The following is an 11479-nucleotide window of genomic DNA, read 5'->3' as shown; positions in this document are numbered from 1 at the left end:
ATAAATACAAAGTGCGTATAATTAAGTATACTAAATAATTGAACACCTAGTTTTCATTTCCACTTGCCACATAAAACTCTGTTGTATGAATATTCTCTTTTAAAATGGGGAAACTGGACTCAAGATTCAGTGATTTATCCAAGGGTTATGGAGTTAACAAGTGGCAGAACTAGAATTTGAGGTCTGTCTGACTTTAAAACCTGTGCTCTTCAAATTAAGACTAACAACAAGTGTTGGTGAGGATGTGAAAAAAATGGAACGCTTCTACATGGCTGATGGGCGTACAAAATGGTACCACCACTTTGGAAAGAAGCTTGGTAGTTTCTCCTAAAGTTCAATGTACCCTTATTATGTGACCTAGCAATCTCATTCCTAGGTATTTACCCAGTACAAGGGAAACCTATAACAAAGACTTATACACAGTGTTGATAGCCGTTTTGTTCACAATGGTCCCCAAATGGAGACTATGGAAATGTCCAACAGCTGAATGTCTTACATCATGGTATATCCATATAACAAAATTCTACTTAGCAATGAAAAAGAACACAATGAAACAGAATCATAACATGGATGGATATTAAAAAAAAAACACAAAAAACCCTAAAGAAGCCAGCAGACATCAAAGGGCACCTGCTCTATGACTCCATCTATATGGAATTCTGGAAAAGGCAAAACAAATCTGTAATGGTATATGTGCAGGAGTTTGGGTATAAAACTTTTTTCATCTCCATTTTAGAGCTGAGAAAATGAGGCTTGGGAAGGTGAAAGGATTAGACAGGTCTCTAACCTGTTCAGAATTACACAGCCAGGAAGCCACCCTTCTCTTCTCCATCCAGGCTGTCCTGCTTGACCCCGCTGGTCTCGCTGGCTCCCTCTCCTCCCTGGGAGAGGATCCACATTCAGGGTAAACCTGGGCTTACTGTATTGCTCTGCAAGTAACTCCATACCCTGTAAGGTTGGCCTCACTTGGACATTTCTGCCCTGGCCTTACATCTTCTCATTTCATTTTCTTTCTTTCTCCAACTTCCTAATGCTCCTGCTTGCTCTCCTCAAACCCTCTCTCCCGTGCTTCCTTCTATTTTCAATATTGCCTGGACCAACCTCTCACTGCTTGGGTGGGAGCTTTCTGTCCTGTTTTCTTTAGTGAGAAAACTTAATTATTTGCCCCTCCTGATGTTGATGCATTTAGGATGACAGCATGCCCAGTTGAATTTGAATTTCAGATAAGTAGTGATTTTTTTTTTTTAGTATATTCCAAATATTGCATAGGACATACTTACACTATAACGTTATTTGTTGCTTATCTGAAATTCAAATGTAACTGAGTGTCTTGTAGGTTATCTGGCAACCCTAGCCCCTTCTGACATGCTACCAATTTTTTTAGGGAGGGACAGTTTTGAGAGCACCTCTAAGCAGACTGTCTTCCTGGGAAGCAAAATAAGACTGGCCTTTCAGGGTTTCTCCACCTGTGTATTTACCACTCATGCTCCTCTTGCTTAAGCTTCTATCCCAAAGTGTTTCCTCCTAGTTCCCCTTGCTCCGCCCTGTCCTTCATCTAGCTCTGGTCACCTTGCCTGTCTCCAGCTTACCCACTCACTGTTGTTCTTGTCATGTTGCTTGATTCAGCTTTTCCAGCCTTACCCCTGTGTCTCTGCTCAGCTCCAACTTGTCATCGCTCTGGGTACGTCCCCTGCCCAATCTGGCCAGGCCTGGGTCTCTGCACACCAGGGTAAAAGCCACAGTGCATTCAAGACCTCAGTGCATTCCAGAGCCCGCTTGGGTCACAGCAGAGACAATGACCTGGAGTCTTCACTCCTCTATCCATCTCTACCCCTTACGTGTGAGTTACACAGAGTAGATTCAAGTTCATTGCCAGGGTTGAAATGGGGCAGATGTCCGATCCACTGCGCTGTTCTTCAGTCACTGCTGGATAAAAGGACTTAGAAATCTAGCCTCAGTTGGCCAAGGGCAAAAAGGCCAAAAATCTACATTTAGTTTATGTCAATAAGATTCTGGTGATTGTTCCAGGGAAGAAACAAGGAAATCTTATGTTAAGCTTCCTGGTGAGATATTTCACAATTCTCCTCTTTGAGATTTTTCAGGCACGAAACCTACACAAACCACTTGGTCTATAGAAAACTAAATGAGAAGCTGCCTGTGGCAATGGTTGGTTTATAGGTACAGCATTTTTTTCGGATTTATTGAGGTATAACTGACAACATTGTAAAATATTTAAAGCCTACAATGGGATGATTTGCTATTCATATACATTGTGAAAGAATTTCCCCCTCCTCAAGTTAATTAACACATCCATCGCCTCACATCTTTATTATTATTTTTGGTGAGAACATTTAAGTTCTAATCTCTTAGCAAATTTCAGTTACACAATAGTGTTATCAACTACAGTCACTACGTTATATATTAAATCCTCTGACCTTATTCATCTTCTGGCTGAAATTTTTTACCCTTTTACCAACTTCTCCGTTTTTCCCACCTCCAGCCCTGGGCAATCACTTTTCTACTTTCTGTGAATTTGACCTTTAAAAAAAAACTTTTTTTCTTTAAATTCTACATATAAGTGATACCGTGCAGTATATGTTTTTCTTTGGCTTATTTCACTTAGCATAATGCCATTTGGATTCAACCATATTGTTGCAAATGACAGGATTTCCTTCCTTTTTAGGGCTGAGTAACATTCAAGAGTGTATGTGTGTGTATCTCCTTTTCTTGATCTATTAATCTGTCCGTGAACACTTAGGTTGCTTCCATACCTTGGCTATTGTGAATAATGCTGCCCTGAACATGGGAGTATAGATCTCTCTGAGACAATGGTTTTGTTTCCTTTGGAAATACACACAGAAGTGGGATTACTATTTTAATTTCTTGAGGAACCTCCATATTGTTTTTCATAGTGGCTGCACCCATTTACATTCCCACCAACAGTGTACAAGGGGTCTCTCTTCTCTATATCCTCACCAGCAGTTGTTAGCTCTTGTCCATTTAGTCATAATCACTCTAACAGGTGTGAGGTGATAGCTCATTGTGGTTTGATTTGCATTTCTTTGATGATTAGTGATGTTGAGTACCTTTTCCTGTAACTGTTGGCCATTTGAGTACTTTGCCCACTTTTAAATTGGGTTATTTGTTTTGTTTTGCTCTTGAGTTGGTGTTCCTTGTATATTTTGGATATTAACCCTTTATTGGATATGTGGTTTGCAAATATTTTCTCCCATTCCATAGGTTGTCTTTTGTTGACAGTTTCCTTTGTTGGTAGGTTTGTCCCACCTGTTTCTGTTTTTGTTGCCTTTGCTTTTGGTGTCCAATCCAAAAAAATCCTTGCCAAGACCAATGTCACAGAGTTCACCTGCTCTATTTTCTCCTACAAGTTTCATGGTTTCCAGTTTTCAAGTCTTTAATCCATTTTCGGTTCATTTTTATGTATGGTGTAAGATGAGGGTCTAGTTTCATTTCTTTACATGTGACTGTCCCATTTTCCCAACACCATTTTTTTTTTTTAAGAGGCTATCCTTTCCACTTTGTATATTCTTGGTTTTTATAAACCATATATACCTGGGTTTATTTTTGAGCTCTCTATTCTGTTCCATTTCTCTAGGTGTCTGTTTTTATGCAAATACCATACTGTTTTGATTACCATAACTTTGTAATATAGTTTGAAGTCAGGAAGCATGATGTCTCCAGCTTTGTTCTTTCTCAAGATTGCTTTAGCTATTCAGTATCTTTTGTGGTTCCATGAAAACTTTAGGACTGTTTTTCTTATTCCTGTGAAAAATGCAATTGGACTTTTGATAAAGATTGCATTGAATCTGCAGATCATTTTGTATAGTATGAACATTTTAACAATATTAACTTTTCTAATCTATGAGCATGGAACATCTTTCCATTTATTTGTCTTCTTTAATTTCTTTCATCAATGCTACATAGTTTTCGGTGTACAGATCTTTCACTTGCTTGGTTAAATTTATTCCTAAGTATTTTATTCTTTGTGATGCTATTATAAATGTGATTATTTTCTTCTCCTTCCGATAGTTTGTTGGCATGTTGAAACAACTGATTTTTGTATATACTGATTTTTTTTTATCTTGAAACTTAACTGAATTTAAGTTTTTTGTGTGTGGAATGTTTAGTGTTTTCTATGTATGGTATACACAGAGACTACAAATAGAGACAATTTTACCTCTTCTTTTCCAATATGGATGCCTTTTATTTCTTGCCTAATTGCTCTGTCTAGGACTTCAGTACTATGTTGAATAAAAGTGGTGAGAATGAACATCCTTGTTCCTGATCTTGGAGGAAAAGATTTTAACTTTTCATGATTGAGTATAATGTTACCTGTGGACTTGTCATATATGGCCCTTAATTTAATTTAACTTTATTTTAAAAAATATTTTGAGAGAGAGAGAATGCAAACTGGGGGGAGGGGAAGAAGGAGAGGGAGAGAGCATCTCAAGTACACTCTTCATTGAGCATGGAGCCCAATGTAGGGTTCAATCTCATGACGCTGAGGTCATGACATGAGCCAAAAGCAAGAGTCAGACACTTAACTGACTGAGCCGCCCAGGCACCCCATGGCCCTTAATTTTATTTTTTTAAGATTTTATTTATTTGAGAGAGAGTGAGAGAACACGAGCAGGGGGAGGGAGAAGGAGACTCCCTGCTGAGCGGGGAGCCCAATGTAGGGTTCGATCCTGGGACTCCAGGATGAGGACCTGAATTGAAGGCAGATGTTTAACCAACTGAGCCACCCAAGCCCCCTAGCCCTTAATTCTAAAGTGTGTTCTCTTTATACCCAGTTTGAGAGATTTTTACCATGAAAGGATGATGAATTTTGTTAAATTCTTTTCCTGTATCATAGGATTTTTATCATAGGATTTTTAGCATTCATTTTGTTAATGTGATCATTGATTGATTTGCAGGTGTTGAAACATCCTTGCATTTCTGGAATGAATCCCACTGGATCGTGGTGTGTGATCATTTTAATGTACTGTTGAATTCAGTTTGCTGGTATTTGGTTAAGGATTTTTGCATCTACATTCATCAGAGATATTGGCCTGTACTTTTTTTTTTTTTCCTCTCTTATATTGTCCTTGTCTGGCTTTGGTATCAGGGTGATGCTGGCCTTGTAAGACGAGTTTGGAGGTATCCCTTCCTCTTCTACTTTTTGGAAGAGTTTGAAAAGGATTGGTATTTAAATATGTGGTAGAATTCACCAGTGAAGCCATCTGGTCTTGGACTTTCCTTTGTTGGGAGGTTTTTGATCACGGATTCAATCCCCTTACTAGTAATTGGTCTGTTCAGATTTTCTATTTCTTCATGATTCACTCTTGGTAGGTTTTATGTTTCCAGGAATTTATCCATTTTTTCTAGGTTGTCCAATTTGTTGGCATGCCCCCCCCACCCCCCCTGCTTTTTGAAAGTTTGCATTAGGCCACTTTGCTTTTATGAGAGACCTATATTAATACCCTTTTTGTTAGCCGACAGAAATCTGAAGAGGATCTTCACTTTTACCAAAAAAAAGGCAAAAAACCAAAAATAGCATTCAGTGTTTGTTTAGTAGCAAGCCATTATAGAGCCTGCATGGACCCCGAGCAGTGAGAGTGGCACTGCCAAGCTCCTTCCCTGGGAACTAAGCATCACAGCACTAAGCTGCCATAGCTTTGAGCTGCACTTGTGAGCATCGATTGATTTGGTGCATCCAGTAGCAAGATGTGTTCTAAGGTATTAGAAAAACCTGAGATGTTATTTTGGGGGTCTGGGAATGCTCAGATTTTTCCCCCAAATAAATTAATGGTAACTTAATTTTTTTCCATATATATTAATGGTAATTCTTTGCTTTATACCATTTTGGCTTATGAAAAATTTTCATAGGAACGCTCTGCTTTTGGATAGCAGAGGAAATCTGTCATTGTTCATAGTGGTGTCTCATCCTTTGTTTTTCTGTGGTATGACTATAGCATTTTCGAGGGGACAAACATGGGTATTTGGGGTATTCTTCCAGGGGTAAAGGTGGGATCCATCAGTCAGTCCATCATTATAGCACCATTGCCTTGTAAATACAGCAGTAAAACAACAAAACAAAACACTACCCTCTTGGAGACATTAGGGAAGACACACAAAGCAATTAGTGAATAAGACAATATCCTATGCAGGATAATTAAGGTGTTCATCAGAAGTCAAGGAAATTAAGCAAATTCTGGAGCTGGATAGGGAGCAGTCTTCCCGTCAGGGAGAAGTTGGAGGAGGAGTCAAGTGAAGTTGCCTCTGGATGGCTAAGAAAGTGCTGCATTTAAGAGAATGGAGGATATGCCCTCCTCCTGTCTTCCAGAGGCCCCTTCCCAGGCTAGGAGGTACTCAGAAGGAGGCTAGTGTAGGCAACAGCTTTGCCATTGTTTTCTGGCTTGGGGTTCCACTGGAAGGTTTCTTGGTGGGAGGCTGGGGAGGGGCAGGGTATCAAGTAGCACACCCCTCTGAGGGGGCTGCCCTGCCAGCCCAGTGTGCAGAAGTTTCCGGGGATCTCTGCCTTTCAGTTCCTTGGCACAGATAACAAGGAACACAGAGGCAGCTCTTGATGGGTGGGGGCTCAGGCTAAACTACATTTAGAGCCCAATAAAGGAATAAACTTGGGCGTGACCAAGTTTGCTTTTGGTGTAAGATTATCAAGGCAATGTGCTGTGTGGCCTCCTGGGTCTCCAGTATAGAAGCCCTGATGTACCATGCCATTCCCTCAGCCTGTGGGTGGGTGTGTGACTCAGCGAAGAGTGAGAAAAAGAGAGGCAGGGCGGTCTAGGGAAAGAATACAAGTTGGGTTTTTTAATCAACTCTATTGAGGTATAATATATGCGATACAATGAATCCATTTTCAATGTACAATTTAATGAGTTTTGACAAACGTTACCCCACCATAAGTTCTCTCCCTCAGGCTCTTTTGTACACTGTACCCCTGCCCCAGCCCAGGGAACCTGCCGTCACTGTAGATGTGTTTTACCTTTCCTTGAGTTTCATATAATGGAAATACAGAGCATGTATTCTTTGATATTTGGCTTCTTTAATGTTTTTTTTTTTAAGATTTTATTTATTTGTCACAGAGAGAAAACACAAGCAGGGGAAGGGGCAGAGGGTGAAGCAGGCTCCCCACTGAGCAAGGAGCCTGATGTGGGACTCAATCCCAGAACCCTGAGATCATGACCTGAGCCGAAGGCAGACACTTAACTGACTGAGCCACCCCAGCATCCCGATTCTTTAATGTTTTTGAGATCCATCCATATTGTTGTGAGGCTCAGTAGTTCATTCTGCCTCATTGCGGAGTAGTATTCCATTGTATGGATATACTGTGATTTTTATCCCATTCATCTGTTGTTGGACAGTTTGGAAGTTTCCAGTGTTGGGCTATTATGAACAAAACTGATCAGAATTACTGTACAACTCTTTGTGTAGATGTAGGTTTCCTTTTGTGGGAACAAGTACAAGAATATGTTACTGGATCATACGATAAGGGTACACTTAACCTGAGGAGAAACTGTGAGACTGTTTTCCAAGGTTGTTGTGCTCTTCACATGCCCATCAATAACGTATGGGAGTTCATTTCTTCCACATTCTCGCCAACCCTGGTTGTTAGTCTTTTTAATTTCAAGGGCACAGGTTTTGAAGTCAGACAGATTTCAAATCCTAGTTCTGCTACTTGCTAACCCCATAACTTTGGATAAGCCTTCCGATCTTCTACAGTCCAGCTTCAGGATTATTTAAAAAAAAAAATGAGACTAATAAAACCTTCATGATGATGTCATGAAGATCAAAATGTTAAAAGGTAAAGCACCTGGCCTTAACCACATGATGTAGGTAAAACTTGGAACGGGGTAAAGGAGAGGGATCGAAGTTTGGGAGGGCAAGAACTAGACTGTTTTAATAATAATAGTTGGAAACGGAGTGAACATGGAGTTTCAAGTTTAAACCTAAGAGTTGAGGTAAGGATCAGGAATGCCACGTTAGAAACATAATAACTTGTTGATACATTCTGTCTCAAACCAGTCACAGTTATTTCATAAAACCAATAATGTACTTGTTCTTAATGTTTAATATGTGCCTGAATTATTTGGGGTGAGGATGAGGAAGTGGGATGATGATACCGGAAAAAATGTGGCTGGAGAGTCCGTTGAAATGCAAATTGCTGTCTGTATGCAGCCCTAGAAATTCTGATTCTGAAAAGGGAGGGGGGGCCCAGTAATTTGCATTTTTTAATAAGCTTTCTAGGTGATTCTGATGTTCGTGGAACTTGGACTATATTTGAGCATATCCTCAAGAATGCTGTGGAAGGTATCTAATCCTGCCTCACCTCTACGTAAAAACAATCCTTCCCTACCACCTGTAAGATACTATCAGGTACATCTTGGACAAAGTCCAACTCCTTCGTGTGGCTTCCAGGTTTCTTCACGGTTTCCAGACTCGAGCGCTAAGGAGGCTAACACTAGGAGACACCGTTTCTTACCAAGGAAATAATAAAAAATCCCCCATTCTCTTTTAAGGAAACACCATACATTGTTAATGTAGGAGAGTACATTCTAGTTCCTTAAGGGATACCAATTTCACCTTCTGTTCCTTTTTTTGGTGGGGGGAGGCTTGAACTCTTGACCTGAGATCAAGACCTGAGCTGGGATCAAGAATCGGATGCTTAGCCAACTGAGAGACCCAGGTACCCCACCTTTTGTTCCTTCTCATCAGTTCTGGATATCTCCATGTTCCCCAAACATCTCACCATTTATCCTGCAATTCTGCCCCCATTGCTTTCTCCCTCCCACTGAAATTCCACCCTTCTTTCCAAGTTTGCTCAAAGGTCCCATTGCCTCTAGCCTTCCTGAATTTCTCCTTCTTTGGTCTGTTATGGGTCCTTATGTGCCCTTTTCTTCCAGCATTCACTACATTTATGTGTCTGCTTCTCCATCTGCTCAGGAGTTCTCCTGGTTCATGACCACTACACAAGGCCAACAACAACCCCCGACCCCATGGGGCACCCGGTGGCCGTGTCCCATTAAGCAGGAGTCCAGAGACCAGCTTTAACTTCAGGCCATTCCCTCTCGCTTAGGAAAGCGCATCGGGTTGCAAGAATATTTGAGAAATGGATTGTAGTGATAACTAGGGTTCTCTGATAACCTGCTCCCTGGGATGCAGCACATTTCATTTGAGGACTATCCCCAAAGTGAAGTATGTAGGATGATCCATTAGGATGTGGGGGGGGGGGAAATTAGAATTTCCACTTATATGCCTTTTACCATAAGAAGATATCAGCCTTCCGAATATTTTATTTGTGGCTTGACCCCGGTGTTCTCCAGCATCACACGTCACATACTGTATGAGTGGTGGCAGGGTGCACTGAGCACAGAGGGGCTGAAAGTGCTGTGAGGACTGTCCTCCCAGGTCAGAGAGTTAGCGAGTAATAGAATGAGCATGGAAGTCTGACACCAAGCTGTCAGGCAAGTTAAAGCAACAAGAAAAATGTCGGGGCCGATAGCCCCTGACAGTGAGGGCTCTCCAGAGCCCGTTATGAAACATGAATGATGATCTCCTCAGACCTGACAAGAAGATAAAACACTGAAATTATCAAGTCTGTATTGGATATGGATTTATATACACCCCTCCCTGGTGATGCGAAACCCATCCCTAACTGTGTACGGTGCATTCAGATACAGGCTGATGATGTGAGCCATATGGATTAGCAAGATACTTAGAAACGAGGCATTTGGTACCTGTCCACAAACCACTACACTCCTTAAAAGGGATGCTTGAAATCCTAGGTTCTGAATTCGACACCTCACAAAATTCATTAAATGCAATGAAAAACATCTAGAGGTATTTTTTTTCCCTTTAGTTTCCTTACCAGCAGAGGCAGAGAGCCATATGCCATAAGGACTAAAATAAAACCAGGGAAACCACACAGCACGAAAAGGAATAGGTACTTGTCGGCATACACTGTTGGAAGATGCAGAGAAAACACTGCCAAGTGTTAGAACAAATTATGAAGCGTTGGGCATCTGGATAAAATATGGATTCGAAAAAAACCCAACATGTCTTAGCCTTGGTATTTGTTGGATTGTTTGTTATGAGCTATACATACAGTTGCTGTGTGTGTGTGACATTGAAAAAAATGTACTGGTGAAGATCTATTCTCAATAGAAAACTACTTCTTTAATAAAACAATGCTTTGGAAAAACTGTGGAAGCATCCTCACGAATGGTTACTGCTTTGACTAGAATAAAGATTCCTGGGTAAGAAGAATACAAACACAGCAGCACTGATGAAATTTTTTCACCCTATCATTGGCAAGCTAGTGCAGAAAAGCCAGGAGTGCCCAAGATGAGCTAGCATATCATCGGTGTGATAGTTGTTACAAAAACAAGATTTTAAGGTATAATGGAATCCTTACAACACTTTTTAATGAGCTGGGACGTCACCATGAAAGTATTTTGGCAACATGCTTTTAAAAGCCATCAAACTTGAAGTATGCATTTTTTTTTTTATTAATAGGTGACTGTTTCAAACTTGCTGGCCTTTTGTATGATGATAACGAGTTGTCAGTAATAAGTCACCTAACAAATATTTTAGAAAGAAAACTTACTTTATGGAAAAGGGGAGGAAGTGATTGCTTTTTGGAAGTAACTTGCAGAATATGGTGTGCCAAGGTGCTTTTTAAAAACAAAGGTGGGGGTGGGAGTTGATTTTGAAAACAGATGTTTGGAAATGTTACTGTTGTGTGGTTCTGTAACGGACCGTGATGAGCATCTATAAAAACTTTGTAAATTAAACAAAAACTAGGAAGTAAACTTTTTAAACCTCTTCCTGAAATCTCAAAATGAAGAGTATCTGTGTGGTTTTGAACCATTTGTGAAAAATGGAACACCGCAGAAGTTGCTAAATAAAACAATTGACATCAGGGAGAAGGAGCTTTTTATTAGTGACATTTCAACAAAAACCTTTGTATAACTGAGAATCATGATTTAATACAACTAACAAGGTCTGTCTTCCATTTGGAGCTACCCATCTTTGCCAGAAATCTTTTTTTTTTTTAGCTATGCCAATCTTTGAAAGCAAGTTTAGTAATAAAATTCCAGACCTATGAATAGTTACAAAGCTTTATTTTTTTATTTTTAAAGATTTTATTTATTTGACAGAGAGAGAGATAGCGAGAGCAGGAACACAAGCAGGGGGAGTGGGAGAGGGAGAGCAGGCTTCCCGCCAAGGAGGGAGCCCGATGTGGGACTCGATCCCAGGACCCTGGGATCATGACCTGAGCCGAAGGCAGACGCTTAACGACTGAGCCACCCAGGCGCCCTAGTTACAAAGCTTTAAATCAAGATTTTAAAAAGTAGTGAAACCCTATTCAATCAAAACGCTCCCCCCGCCCCCAAATAATAGTATGTGCCCAAGAGCAAAATGGGTATTTCATTTTTATCTTTAAAATTTCCTATTTTTG

This window comes from Neomonachus schauinslandi, chromosome 10 (genome assembly GCF_002201575.2).
Source record: "Neomonachus schauinslandi chromosome 10, ASM220157v2, whole genome shotgun sequence".
Classification (NCBI taxonomy): Eukaryota; Metazoa; Chordata; class Mammalia; order Carnivora; family Phocidae; genus Neomonachus; species Neomonachus schauinslandi.
Note: the sequence above shows the minus strand (reverse complement) of the source record.